This window comes from Muntiacus reevesi, chromosome 16, assembly GCF_963930625.1.
Source record: "Muntiacus reevesi chromosome 16, mMunRee1.1, whole genome shotgun sequence".
Classification (NCBI taxonomy): Eukaryota; Metazoa; Chordata; class Mammalia; order Artiodactyla; family Cervidae; genus Muntiacus; species Muntiacus reevesi.
The window spans coordinates 19568660-19583261 of record NC_089264.1 but is presented as its reverse complement, the minus strand read 5'-3'; positions in this window follow the sequence as shown (position 1 = coordinate 19583261).

Genomic DNA, 14602 nt, shown 5'->3' with positions numbered 1-14602 from the left:
AACTTAAGCTTGTGTGTCTTGCCTTCTGCATACAGGAACCTCTCCACTTTGATCATTATCTTCTATTAAATTTTTTGAGACATCCTGTTGCTTTCAGTTATACCATCACTATCTCATTATCTATAACTCCTTGTCCCTATGCACATTCTACCTCTCTAGTTATTTGCACCTAATTGTTACCCTCAACTCACTTCTGCTTTCACCCATGCCTTTGGGAATACAATAGCAACATACACAATCAAGATACCGGCCCTTCAACTTGTTGAAAGACACTGCAACTTTCTAACATTCCTCCTAATGAGGTAATTTTTTTAAATTGCTTTACAATAACATGTGAAGAGGTGAGACAGGATAGAAAGATTGTGACAGACTTATCTAGGACTGTGAAACATAAAAGAGATTTACATGCTGGTTCTTAATAATCAAAAGTCCAAAAAGTCAAGTCTGCTATTGAGACACGATACTTGCAGCTTTGTAAAAGGAACATAAGAGATGTTGTGAAGAGAGATGTTATTTCAGTTCCCCTGGTGGCTCAGATGGTAAAACATCTGCCTGCAATGCAGGAGACCCGGGTTCGATCCCTGGGTTGGGAAGATCACCCAGAGAAGGAAATGGCAACCCACTCCAGCATTCTTGCCTGGAAAATTCCATGGTCAGAGGAGCCTGATAGGTTACAGTCCGTGGGGTCGCAAAGAGTCGGATATGACTAGGCAACTTCACTTTCACTTTCTTTAAAATTTGAAATTTACTAAGAGAACCACTGGGCTTCCCAGGTAGTGCTAATGGCAAAGAACCCTCCTGCCAAGTCAGGAAGTATAAGAGATGGACGTGGGTTCGATCCCTGGGTTGGGAAGATCCCCTGGAGAAGGGCATGGCAACCCACTCCAGTATTCTTGCCTGGAGAACCCTAGGGACAGAGGAGCCTGGTGGACTACAGTCCATACAGTCGGGATATGACTGAAGTGACTTAGCATGCATATAAAAGAAACACCACCATCCTAACTGGCTGCTTTCACCTCATGAATCATTCTCATTCACCCTCTTCATTTTAGAAAAATCTATCTAATATTGTAATCTCTTCTCTGGGGCTTCCCAGGTGGCACTACTGCTAAAGAATCTGCCTGCCAATGCAAGAGATGCAAGAGACTCAGTTTCCATCCCTGGGTAGGGAAGGTGCCCTGGAGCAAGAAATGGCAACCCACTCCAGTATTCTTGCCTGAAAAATCCCATGGACAGAGGAGCCAGCTGAGCTATAGTCCATGGGGCCGCAAAGAGTCAGACACGACTGAGCGACTAAGCGCACACAAGCTCTTCTCTAAAGTCCGAATCTTTAATGTGGCATCAGTCTACACATGTAGTCTCCCCTCCCTCCTGCCATTTTCCCACCAGGTGTCTTTCCCATTACTGTAGCGACTTCTCAGTATTCCCTGATAATTCTCTATTATAGCCCGTGCTACCCCCTTGGTCCAGAATCCCTTGCCCACTCTTCAGCATGACTGCTTTCCTCTGCCAGCATTCTCTCCTCAGCTCCAGAGTCTCCACCCTGTGAAAGTGCCTGACCCCTGGGCAAACACAGGCACTCCTTTCTCTACTCCTTTTGTCTTCACACATACCTCCATCAGAGTTTCTGTATATATCATTGCATATTTATACATACAATTTTAAAATTTTGGTTTAGTATGTCCAGCTCCTCATTATATTGTACTTTTCTGCCATTGAAAAACCATATCTTTTATCTCTATGACCCCAGCATCTAGAGTACACACCTGGCATTTAGAAGGTTTCTGTATCAGTGACATTCCTAACTTGTAGGTCATTAAAACCGACTATGGCTAAGTTAGAAAATAAATATATTAATAAAAATATTGGATGAATTAGACAATCAAGGAGAGGGCTAGATAGAGAAGTAGGCTCAGAAAATGGACAGGAACCAAAAGATTCAGGGCAGCAGAACCAAGACTAAAGTCATGCCACAAGAATAATTTCCTTGTTACCACTGGTAGGTGCCTCTATCCTTACTGGACATCACTGTTGTGAATGTGTGGTGCTGCCACCACTGGACTCTCAATACTTTTAAATGATTTAAATTCTCTACATTCAAATTCTGAGTGCAAGCATCTAGATGGCTGAGCCTAGTTCAGCAACCTACACCTCAGCTTGTCAGTAGTAGTAATCAGTTCAGTTCAGTCACTCAGTCGTGTCCAACTCTGTGACCCCATGGACTACAGCATCCTAGGCTTTATAGGCAGAGTAAAGAGAAGTAAACTATATATTCTCCCAATCTACTCAATGGGCAACTCCCTCAAGAAGAAAAACTATGCAGAGTAGCCAAAAAAAATTACAAATGCTCCCAAGAGTTGCATGTTATCATGCTATAACCATGAACTACAGCAATGAGCACAATACATTTTAGGTGTATTTAATGATTTTGAATTCATCTTCAAGGATAATGGGATGAGGTTTATTCCTTTTGCTTGTTACAGACCCATGTAAGAGAAAAATAAAATTTCATATTTTTTTGAGCTTTTAAAAAAGCCTGAACTATCAAAAGACTTTCTAAGAAGTGAGATGGCAAGTAGAAATCTAATCAATGTGAGAGGTAGACTATTAGCCCAACTCTACTATTGACTATATCAAAGAAATCACATACTTATGAAGCAAAAATTAGTTAGAATTTTAAAAATAGAGAATCCTACAATGATAGCTGGAGATCTTAAAATAACCCTTTCAGCAATTGATAGCTTAAGCAAAATTAATAAATAGTAAGGATATAGAAGACTTATACAGCACAATTAATAAACATTTGCATTTGTAAAACACTACATTCAATACCTGAAAAAATATATATAGTATTTAACTACACAAGAGATGTTTACTGAAATAGATTCTATTCTGGTAAATAAAGCAAGTGAAAATTTTCAATGCCCTGAAATTATGCAGAATATGCTCTCGTATCACTGTGAAATGTTACTAATAAATAATAACAAAAAGGGAACTAGAAAAAAATAAAAATAAAAAAATTTAAAAATTTTTTTAAAAAAGGGAACTAGAAAATTTGTAACTATTTGGAAATTAAGCATCACATTTTAAAGAACTTATAATTTGAAGAAGAAATCATAGGAAAGTTAGGAAATAATTGAACTGGATAAAAATAAAATGTAATAAAACTTAGGGAATGCAACTACTATAGTATCTAAATAGGAAATTTATAAAATTTAAATCAGAAGAGGGTTTAAAAGAGGGTTTTCACCTCAAGAAACTAGAAAAATATCAAATCCAAACAAAGTAGAAAGAACATAATTTTTTAAGTAGAAATTAAAAAGAGAGGATAGGAAGAATTAAGAAAATCAACAAAGACATAGCAGATCTTTGAAAAAAAAATAAGTTAACAAGTCCATTCTCTACATCTGTATCTCCATTCCATCCCTGTATATAGGTTCATCAGTACCATTTTTCTAGATTACATATATACATTAATATACGATATTTATTTTTCTCTTTCTGACATACTCCACTCTGTAGGAGGAGAGAGTGGGATGACTGGAGAAAGTAGCATTGATATATATACACCACCATGTGTAAAACAGCTGGTGAGAAGAGACGTTGCTATCAGAACAAGGAGCCCAACCTGGCGCGCTATGATGATCTATGGCGTGGGATGGAGTAGGGGAAGGAAACCCAAGAGGAAAAGGACATACATATAATTATGGCTGATTCAAGCTGTTGTACAGCAGAAATCAACACAGCACTGTAAAGCAATTTTCCTCCAATAAAAAACAATTTTAAGTAAATAAATAATAAGTTAATAAAGGGTAGCACTAGGGTAGCTGATGACACTGTTGACATCAATCAGCCAAGTTATTTGATCTGCTTTGGTTTTTAGTATCTTTTCTGTGATAGCAGCTCTCTGGGAGGGCTTAATAAGTAATATGAAGCCTTTGTGCCTATTTGTATATATTCATCCATATGCTTCCACCCCATATCTTTTGGTCTCTGACCATCCATTCTTCTTACAGGCTGACTGCCCATAGAACCACATACTCTTTTATCTGACATATATGACCTGATGCATCACTCAGAGTTCTGCCTACATGGGGATTTTGTCTCACCACTGTCATTCATAGCCACTGAATGTGGCTGTAGTGAAGTTGCTGTCCATTTTTGGCAGGCACCAACATACCAGACTGGCCCATTCATAAACCAAGCTTGGACTTTGTATTCCTCAGTTATCTTATTGTAACTAAATGATGACTAAAATTGTGAGGTAAGTAGTTGCTGGTGTAGCAATGGCAGGTGAAATGGGAGTCACCAGCTTGCTTTTGCTCTCTGCTCATCCTCAATTCCAGATATACTACTTCCATTTTACAATGGATTGTTGTTGGGCCCGCCCAACTGTACATCTCAATGAGTCAGACAGACCCTAGCTCATGTTGGCAGTTCCAGACATGCAGTTATGCATTCCACTTATAGCATTGCCCAACAGCATGCCAAGAGTTCTTTTCAAAAGGCATATAATTCTCAGGATGATTTTGATGTTCTTCAGCTTTACTATGATGCACCTAAGTGATTCTTTTTAAATTTCCTTGCTTGGGATTTATTGGATTTGCTGAATGATATTAGTATCTTTCATTGTTTCTGGAAAGTTCTCAAACTATAATGTTGTCAGGTATTTCCTCTGTTTCATTCTCTCTTACACTGAAATTCTAACTAAATATATATATTATATATATATACACACATACACACACCCATATATGTATCTGACCATTTCTGTCTATTCTTGCTATATTTTGATCTGTATTTGATATTTCTCATCTCTCTATCTGTCTGAGTTACTAAAATTTTCTTCAGTAATTTTTTTTCTGACTTAATAGCTCTTTTCTTAGATGTGTATAATTTGTTATTCAGCCAATTGACTGAGGTTTTAGTATATTTTTTGTTGATATAGGTTCTATTTTATGCTTTTTTAATTTTTATTTCTTGAAATACATTTTCATATTTTTATACTGTGTCTTATAACTCCAAAATATGAAATTTAAGCATCTTTTTCTTCTTCCTTTCTCACATAGGATAGCTTATTTCCTATGTGAAATAAACAATATTTTTTATTGCTTTTTTTATTAAAAAATTTTTTTATTAACAAAAAGCAATATTTTTTATTATATACTGCTCATTTACCCTGAAATTTTATCTGTGGAAATGTGTTAATGCCTGGTATCAAAGTAGGTTATTCCAGAAAGAATTTGTCTGTTCCATTCAGGTGTCTGGAACACTTTAAACTGAATTTGCAACTCAGATTTTTGGCTTAGTGAGTAGCATGAATTAGGTTACAAAACTGAATTGTGGTTACAAATATCAAAGGATAATTTTTAAAATTTTTCTACCAAATGCGAAGTTTCGAGACTGGCAATTTTTCTTATAGTTCCTCAAAGAGAAAGAGGATCTTATTTATAGTCAGTGCATACTATGGGCATAGAGTCCTTTGTGACTCCAGTTTTATGTATAAGGGATTTTTTAATTTTTCACTTTAGGTGACTTCCAGAATGTTTTTCCCTTCCTTGAATTTTACAGACTCACAAAAACCAGTACTTAAGTACTCGGTATGGTTTATTTACATATCTAGGTACCCAGGTATACCCCAGTCTCTTGCCTGCATAATCCTTCTTTCTTTTCTAATGAATCCAATTAAAGGGCATTTTATATTTTCAGTTCAGTTCAGTCGCTCAGTCGTGTCCGACTCTTTGCGACCCCATGAATCGCAGCACGCCAGGCCTCCCTGTCCATCACCAACTCCCGGAGTCCACCCAAACCCATGTCCATTGAGTTGGTGATGCCATCCAACCATCTCATCCTCTGTCGTCTCCTTCTCCTCCTGCCCCCAATCCCTCCCAGCGTCAGGGTCTTTTCCAATGAGTCAACTCTTCGCACGAGGTGGCCCAAGTATTGGAGTTTCAGCTTCAGCATCAGTCCTTCCAATGAACACCCAGGACTAATGTCCTTTAGGATGGACTGGTTGGATCTCCTTGCAGCCCAAGGGACTCTCAAGAGTCTGCTCCCAATGTTTTAGGCTCAAGATAGTCAGTCTAGAAATCTAATCTGCCTTTTCTCCAGAAACCTTTTTCCACTCAATCCATCAATATGGCAATGTCATAAGTGCTCAAAATCTCAGTTTGTTATCAATTATTTGGCTACAACTAACAACAACAAAACAGATTAAATAGTTGCTAAACTAATTGCCTTTAAAAAAAAAAAAGTCTGGAGATAGGCAATACATTTCCTGCTTCTTTTGCTGATTCCTCTTTTTTTTCTTACTATTCTTACACTCTTATTCTCTGTCTCCTGAGAGTTAATAGTTAGACCTTTTGTTCCCCTCCTCAAACCCTTTTCTTCTGAGCAGATCGTCCTGATTTAGATGACTCCTCAAAGTAATGAAAACAATTCTGCTGATTCCTGTACCTGTACTTATTGCCTTGTTGCCATTTCAAGGTCAAAGTTTCTAAAACTAAACTCATTGTCTTAAGTCCAAATATACTGTTTATTCCAATTTTCCTCTTTCTTCCAGTGGTGCCATCCTTTTACAGTGTTAGAGTATTAAATATTTAAGACATCTCTAACTGTTCCTGTCATGTTGATTTGATCTTTGAAATGTCTCTAATATCTATTGCTTCAATTTTCCTCCTCTTTCAAAGTTCAGATATATTTACCTCAGTTAACTAAATAACCTCTCACAATTCACCCTGTCCCAAATGCTTCTTTTCTCCAATCTCTTTAAAACAGATTAATCTCTTGTAAATTTAGCTTAAATGAAGTTATGATTCTGAGCCAGAAAACTTCAATGACTCTCCCATACCCATCACATAAAGTCCAGGTTCATGAGACCACCTTTCAGAGCCAGCTCTAATCTGGTACCACTGATGTATCCAAGCTAATTGTCTGTTTCCCCAAAATGAACATGTGTTATAGTGGGACAACTTCATTCTCACCTCTGGGCTTTTACCGTGTCATGCCACTGCCCTCCCTCTCTCATTTTACCAGTTTTACTCCTGTTTCTCCCATAGAGGATTTCTGGAAATCACCTTGGATGAACAAGAGACTCTTATTTCTGATATTCGATAGCCAATAAAACATTTGTTCTGCTTCCAATAGATTGGCTGCTGCTGCTGCTGCTAAGTCACTTCAGTCGTGTCCGACTCTGTGCGACCCCATAGACAGCAACCCCCCTGGCTGCTCTGTCCCTGGGATTCTCCAGGCAAGAGTCCAGGAGTGGGTTGCCATTTCCTTCTCCAACGCATGCATGCATGCTAAGTCGCTTCAGTCCAACTCTGTTGTCCAACTCTGTCCAACTCTGTGCAACCCTATGGACGGCAGCCCACCAGGCTCCTCTGTTCGTGGGATTCTGTAGGCAAGAATACTGGGGTGGGTTGCCATTTCTTTCCCCACCAATAGATTGGACTCCCTGATGAATCTGAAAAAAAGGCAAAACCAGGTAACTTGCACTATGGATTATTTTTTTAGCAACCATTCTTCCCCAGTCTTGCCTGCAGTTTCTGAGCGTTTTTGTTGTTGCTGCCACTGTGACTGTCTCTTGTGCTCCCCTCCCCACCCTTTTTTAAGTTTCATAGTTTGTGAAATTCAAAGATGAAAAAAACTTGCTTGAAGCCACTTTGTTGACTGGGGATTTGCACATCCTTACATGGTTCTAGTTTGTTTTTGAATAAGCAGTTCCATCTGGATAGTGGCTTTGGGGGGACTTTATGCAGGTGGCAGGCCACTTAACTTGGTGGAGATTTCCTTTTAATTATGTTCATGTTGAATGCCTTCCACAAAGTAGGTAATCTGGACTGATTTCTTTTTGTCATTCTAAATGAGTGTTCATGCTGACATTTTTTTCTTTCTTTTGAAGATTGTTTATTAGAAATTTAGTTATGATTTTTAAGACTCCAATCCATTTGATCTTAATGTATTTTCTTTCCCCATAGAGCAGAGATATTTCAAAACTATTTTACTTTAATGGTTTTTTATCTAGACTAATCCTTTATAAAAGTGCAAAGTGTCTGCATGCTGAAACAAATGTGCATTTGAATGCACAATTGATTAACCAATTTTCAAATAATTAACTTTTTAGATTTTGCATGTGTGTTTGTTGCTTATTTGACCATATAATAATTAATTAGCCTTAATTATAATGGATTGCACCTTCAAATCCTGCATGCATATTCTAATAGAATAACAGTGTTTTTTTTTTATCACTTTTCACTTTTATGTTTTAGTCAAACAGACTAGCACTCACAAGCAAAGGAAGAGAATTTTAAAGGTGGGGGACTTTTCACATCTACAGAAGTTGACATTTTGATTAATGAAGTGTTACAGTTGTTTTTAATGTATTTATTTGGTGTGCATTCAGCAAAATTAATCCTGATAGATGAAATGTGTTTAAAGCACTGCTTACAAAATGAATGGTGTCTCTAAGCTAATAGAGTTATAAATGAACAGGAACAAAATGAAGAAGACTTTAAAAATGAGTCAAGTGAAAATAAATGCCAGATTATAAAACAATTTACTCTGTGTATCTAGAGAGCCAAAGGGAACTCAAGTGCAAAGAATTTGAATTATGGACTGAGTGAGCAACTGAAATATTTAAATATTAGCCTAATGCTATTCAGTCATAAAGTAGGAAGGCTCTGTAGACCTGCGCTTCCTACCTTCACTCATGGTATATGCTGCTGCAAAGCAAAAACCAAAATTATGTCATGGGAGTATATCAAGAGTCAAGCAGGTAATACGTGCAATCTTGCCGCCCATCAGTGGTTGCAAGAGACCATGTTGTCTCTTGAGAATCACAGAAAACAAGAGCCAGAAATAAGGAGTTGGCTCAGGTACCCAAAAGGCTGGTACTTTTGAGTACTGCAAACCAAAACCAGCTTCTCCATAGAAACTTGTGCCTATCTCACTTTTTGATTTTTAAAAGCAAAATAGGTGTATTTGATGTGATCATCACAGAATACTTCTCTATAAAAACTCCTCATAAAAGGCAGTTTCTATTTTATGAATAACAACTTGAGTCTTTATGGACAATTCTTCCAAGATATTTCCAATTCTTCCAATTCTTTCAAAATATATAAATAGTCAAGTTTTCACTCTTGGAAAAGGTCAAATAAATGTAGATATTGTTTGCATAGAATATCATAGGGCTTCAGAGAGAACTATATGAGTGTAAACTCTGGCTTTATCATTCATTAAGTACTTGACCCTGGGGACTTCCTTGGTGGTCCAGGGGCCAACACTCCACACTCCCAGTACAAGTGGCCCAGTTTAGTCATGAATCTAGATCCCATATGCCATAATGAAGCATTTGCATGACACAACTAAAGATCCCACATGCTGCAACGAAGATCAAAGATCCCCATGTGCCACAACTAAGACCTGAAATAGTCAAACAAATAAATATTAAAAAAAACTTGACCCTACCTGGGCAAGTTAAAAGATCTCTATCTTGGTTTTATCAAATGTAAATGAGGGTAGACAATAGTTATTATTTATCTTTAATCTCAGTGACGTAGCCCACATCCTTAAAAAGTATCGTGTACTTAGTAGGTGCTTGATAAATAGTTGTTTAATGAATGAATGGATATATAAAGTAATTTTTATACTTCTTCATACTGAAGTTTTCAATAAATGAATGATAAACAAAATTTAATTTGTATCATCTCCTACAGGAGTGATCCTCTGAGATCTCCCCTATTTGGTCTCTCTGCTGAAATGCACTTAACTCATTACATTAGGACGTTATTGCTAAAAAAACAACAACAACAACAAAAAGCTTTGTGATAAAAGTAGTTAAGGAAACACACATATTTTTGCCTTTCTTGGGATTCATAATACAATTAGTTTGCTAGAATACCCAATAAGCCCTGCTGTAGATAAACCTGTTTATCTTTGTTTGTCCAGCATTTTCAAAATGAATTTATTCACAGAAGTCTTTTTTTCACATCATGATACTCCTTCATTTATTCAAATATTTATAGAGTATCTAGTATACACCAAACACTATTTTCATGTCTAAAAATTCATGAACAAGTCCCTGTCCTCTAAGAGTTTATACTTTTAGTGATGGGAGCAGATAGTAAAAACTAAAATAATACAGGATTTCAGGCAGTCATAAGCACCATGAAGAAAAACTAGACAGAGTTTGGAGATAAACAATGACAGCTGAGCTTGGAGTACAGATAGTACAGGAATGCACAGAATATACTTTGAGAAATTCTACCTATGATTTACACCTATGTGCTAATCAAGGTGAAAAAGACCCACAAAAGGAAAAGGCTTGAGAAAAATTTTAACACTCTCTTTTCACTTGAATGGATGTGTGTTCTCTATGAAGATCACATTCCTTGACTTTGCAGACCAGCCCTATTGATGGGAATTACTGACCAGATATAAAGGAAAACTGCTTCGTGGGAGGCATCCCAGGGATTCTTATTTACAGCTCCCCAAATTGTACTTTGTAGGTGGTACTTAGTCAGTATATGCCTAAGGAAATTTTCCCTCCTTGTAAACTAAGAAAAAAGATGCAATGTTAACACATTTTGTTAAAAGTCTCAGCTGTTCAATTTGCCCTATAATGTCTCTCATTAGTAGAAAACTGATTGGTATAATTCTACCTTCCCACAGACATATAAATTGCATTCCAGGTTCATTGTTGTTCCTCACATCACTAAGCAGGCCAACCCATGCCTTCTTTTATTCACTAATTTAGAATATCTAATAGTAGCTACTGTATGTGCAACTCTATGTTAGCAACTGGGTATGCAAAACTGAACTGACCCAAAGAAGCCTAGACTAGCACATTGTAGGCAGATGGTTAGGTACTTTCCCTTGTTTTTCCCAGCCTCTATCTTAAGAAATCAGTAAAAGCTTCACAAAAATGAGGTGTAACTCGTTGGTTTCTCACTTTCCAAAGCCACAGAGAACATAATAAATAGAAATAGATGCCTAAGATAGATTTTAAGTCTTCACTCATGAAATCTTTGGATGGTTTTTAAATATTTAGGGTAATGATAATGAATAATGTATGATTTCCCTGGTGATGCAGTGATAAAGAATTGGCCTGCCAATGCAGGAGACACAGGAGATGTGGGTTCCATCCTCAGGTTGGGAAGATTCCCTGGAGGAGGAAAGGGCAACCAACTCCAGTATTCTTGCCTGGAAAATTCCATGGACAGTGGTCTATAGTCCATGGGGTCTCAAACAGACAAGACTGAGCCACACCCAGACACACAAATGATCAATATGACAATCTTTTGCTAATCAATAGAAATAAGATACCACAAAAGGTGAACTTCTTCCCATTCTTCTCACTGGAGAGGGTCTGTTTAGCAGCATCACTTCTAAACCCTCATCAGATCACCTATAAACAGATACTTGGAACTAGTTAGAGCAGAGAAAGCAGTGATTCTAAGCCACCACCTGAAGCCATATGACTCATCTGAAGCAGAAGTGGTAAGAAACATTTAGGCCAGGAATCTGAAGCTATGAGCAGCAAAGAAAGTCATAATGATTGTACCGATGAGTCATCTGCCATCTGCTTCTCATTCAGAAAAGATAAGTCAAGATACAAATAACCAAGAATAAAGCAATACCAAGAAAATGCAAAACAGACTGTTTTTCTAGAATGATAGAAGGAAAGATGAAGTGTATGAGAAGCTATCACAAGGAGACTGATTTATTCAGAACCTCATTAAACAGGCTGGGCAGATACAGATATGATGAGACCTAAAACCTGCAGGAACTGCCATGGGAAAAGGAAAGAGGCCTACATTCTAACCAGAGACCTGGAAGCCAAGAGACTCAATAGAAGAATTTCAGTTTAACAAATTCATTCTTCCAACTCTACTTGCTGGCTCAACTTGCAATACCAGAGGCAAGAAAATGTCCTAATGACAAGATTCCATTCCAATGAAAGGAGAGGAGCTGACAGCTCACATAAGGTCTCTTCTTAGTGCCCTGATACCCTTCAGCCCTCTCCCATGATCTATTTTGACTACCTCACTAGGAGAGACAAATATTCAGTGGAATTGTGTGATGCTCCATGAAGCATCTCATGTCATTGCTCTTGCTTTATATTGCCATTTTAGCACCAATCACACTGTACTGTGAGGTCTTGTTCATGCACTTGTTTCTCTAATAGATGATAAACAGAGAACAGAAGCAATAGCTGATTCATCTCTGTCTCTCTAGTACCCAGCAAAGTTCCTGGACCAGATAGGTGTTTTTAAAATCTTGGTACAACAATGTCCTACTTTATAGCACAGAGAGCTATATGCAATACCCTGTAATAAAACACAGTGGAAAAGAATATAAAAAAAGAATGTATGTATTTGTATACCTGAATCACTTTGCTATACAGCAGAAATTCATAAAACATTGAAATTCAACTCTACTTCAGTTTTTTAAAAAAAGCTTAATGTGTTGAATTTAACTGAAAGTCCTCCTGATGTTTCATTTGTGGCTTGCCCTATTAGTGTACATAATAGGACTTCAGTTGTAATTCTTCTCCAGAACCCTAATGAAACTCCACTGAGATTCTAGAGGCCCTACTCAAAATCTTAGCTAAAAGACAGGCTGTAGACTTATATTCAATCATTCATCTTACAAATACTTACTGAGCATCTGCTATGTGCTACACATAGTTCTTGGGGCTTGGGATACACTGGTAAACAAATTAAGAACCCTGCCTTGTGGAGCTTACATCTGAGTAGGAAGCCGGAACAGAAAGTAAATATGATAAGTAGACATGCTGGGGCTTCCCTGGTGGTACAGTGGTTAAGAATCCACCTGCTAATGCAAGGGACATGGGTTCGATCCTTGGTCCAGGAAGTCCCACATGCCACAAGGCAATAAGCCCATATACCACAACTACTGAGGCCTGCTTACCCTAGCGCCTGTTCTCTGCCGCAGGAGAAGCCTCTGAAATAAGCCCACATATCACATCTGGAGAGTGGCTCCCGCTCTCCACAGCTAGGTAAAGCCTGCATGCAGCAACGAAGACCAAGCACAGCCCCAAAAATAGTAATAATAATGAGTAGACATGCTAATATAGAAGAGTATAAATGCCACAGAAAAGAAAGAATGCCAGGATCAGAGTTGGAGGTGGGGCCACTTGCAGCACTAAATAGAAGAGTCAGAGTGTGTCTCGTTTAGAAGGTGAGATTTGACTAGACTTAAGGAGGCGTTGGGGGTAGCCAAGTGGATGTTTGAGAAATGATGCATTGTGCTTTGTTCCCCAGCTCCATGGAGAACTGTCAGCCAGTGCTGTCTTTGAGATTCAGAAGATGTGGTTAGTTGGGTGAGCTGCCGGAGCACTTGCTTTTGGCTCATGCAGTAAATGCAGTGAGTAAGGTTTTAGTCATTTTGTTACTGCCGTGTGACGTGGGAGACTGAGAACAGGAACAGAGAAAGCAGAAGCACGGGGCTCAAGAATGGGACGAGGAGGAGAGGGAGCTCCATGCTAATCTGAGATCAAGGAAGGTTCTGGAAACCTTGTGGGTGGTAAAAAGTCAAAACTTTTCCTGTTTCCTAAATGTTCTCCCTGTAGGAAGTTTAAATTATCTAAATTTACCATTGAAAACTCACAGGATCTTTTTGCTGCCACTAAAGACTTCTTTAACTGGGTTTTTTCCTTCATTAAGTATTTCTGTGGCATCCAAAGGAGAGCAATCAGACCTATAATTTCTGGTCAAAGGAGAGGGAATTCCAGTTTTATGGTTTTAATCCTTGCTCTCTGTCAGTCTTATCACATTATATCTCTCTTTTCCTTGGGGTTTTTTCAAGCTCACCAAAGCACAGTTGAAAATGTATGCATTCAAATAAATATGTTTATTAAATGATTGACTGATCCTGACTACATTCCAAGGACACAAAGATGAAGAAGATGTGATTCTATCAGTAGTGAGAAGCCATCTTTAATAGCCTGTTGGGGTGTTATGTACCAAAGACTAGGACATGTGACCATAAATCCCAAGAAAACAATAAAATATATTTGTCATACTCTAAAAATAATTTAGTCAAAATTAACATTTTCCCCAATGGCATCTCAAGAGTTGAAGCTTAAGAAAACTCATGTTCTTCCCAATGACTATTTTATGACTGCCATTGTCTTTCCCATAAAAGTCTGAGGCCCCAGCAATATTTAGCCACACCTCCCAGTTCCTGTTAGTAAGTCCGTGTTTCAACAAAAGGACTGTATTGCTCGCATTTACCATTTTATCCCTACACCACAAGAAAGGATGAGGATGGAAACTTCACAAAATTCAGTATAGAAGAACTGGACACAGTGAAGTTAGGCGACACTTGAAGCCAGGGACTGTGGACAACCTATGAGCAAAGACAGTGATGGTGGCCCGGTGGTCAGAAACTATTACTCTACAGCGAGGTCTGCCTGATGATGTCATTTACATAATATGGAGCTCAGTTGTCTGAGAAATAAAGGTCTCTTCAGCCATATAGGTCTTAAGAATTTCCCCCCAAATTCAAATAACAAAACATGTAAACCACATGGACGTGGTGTTTGGCGTCACATCACAGAAATGTTTGTGCTTCAATG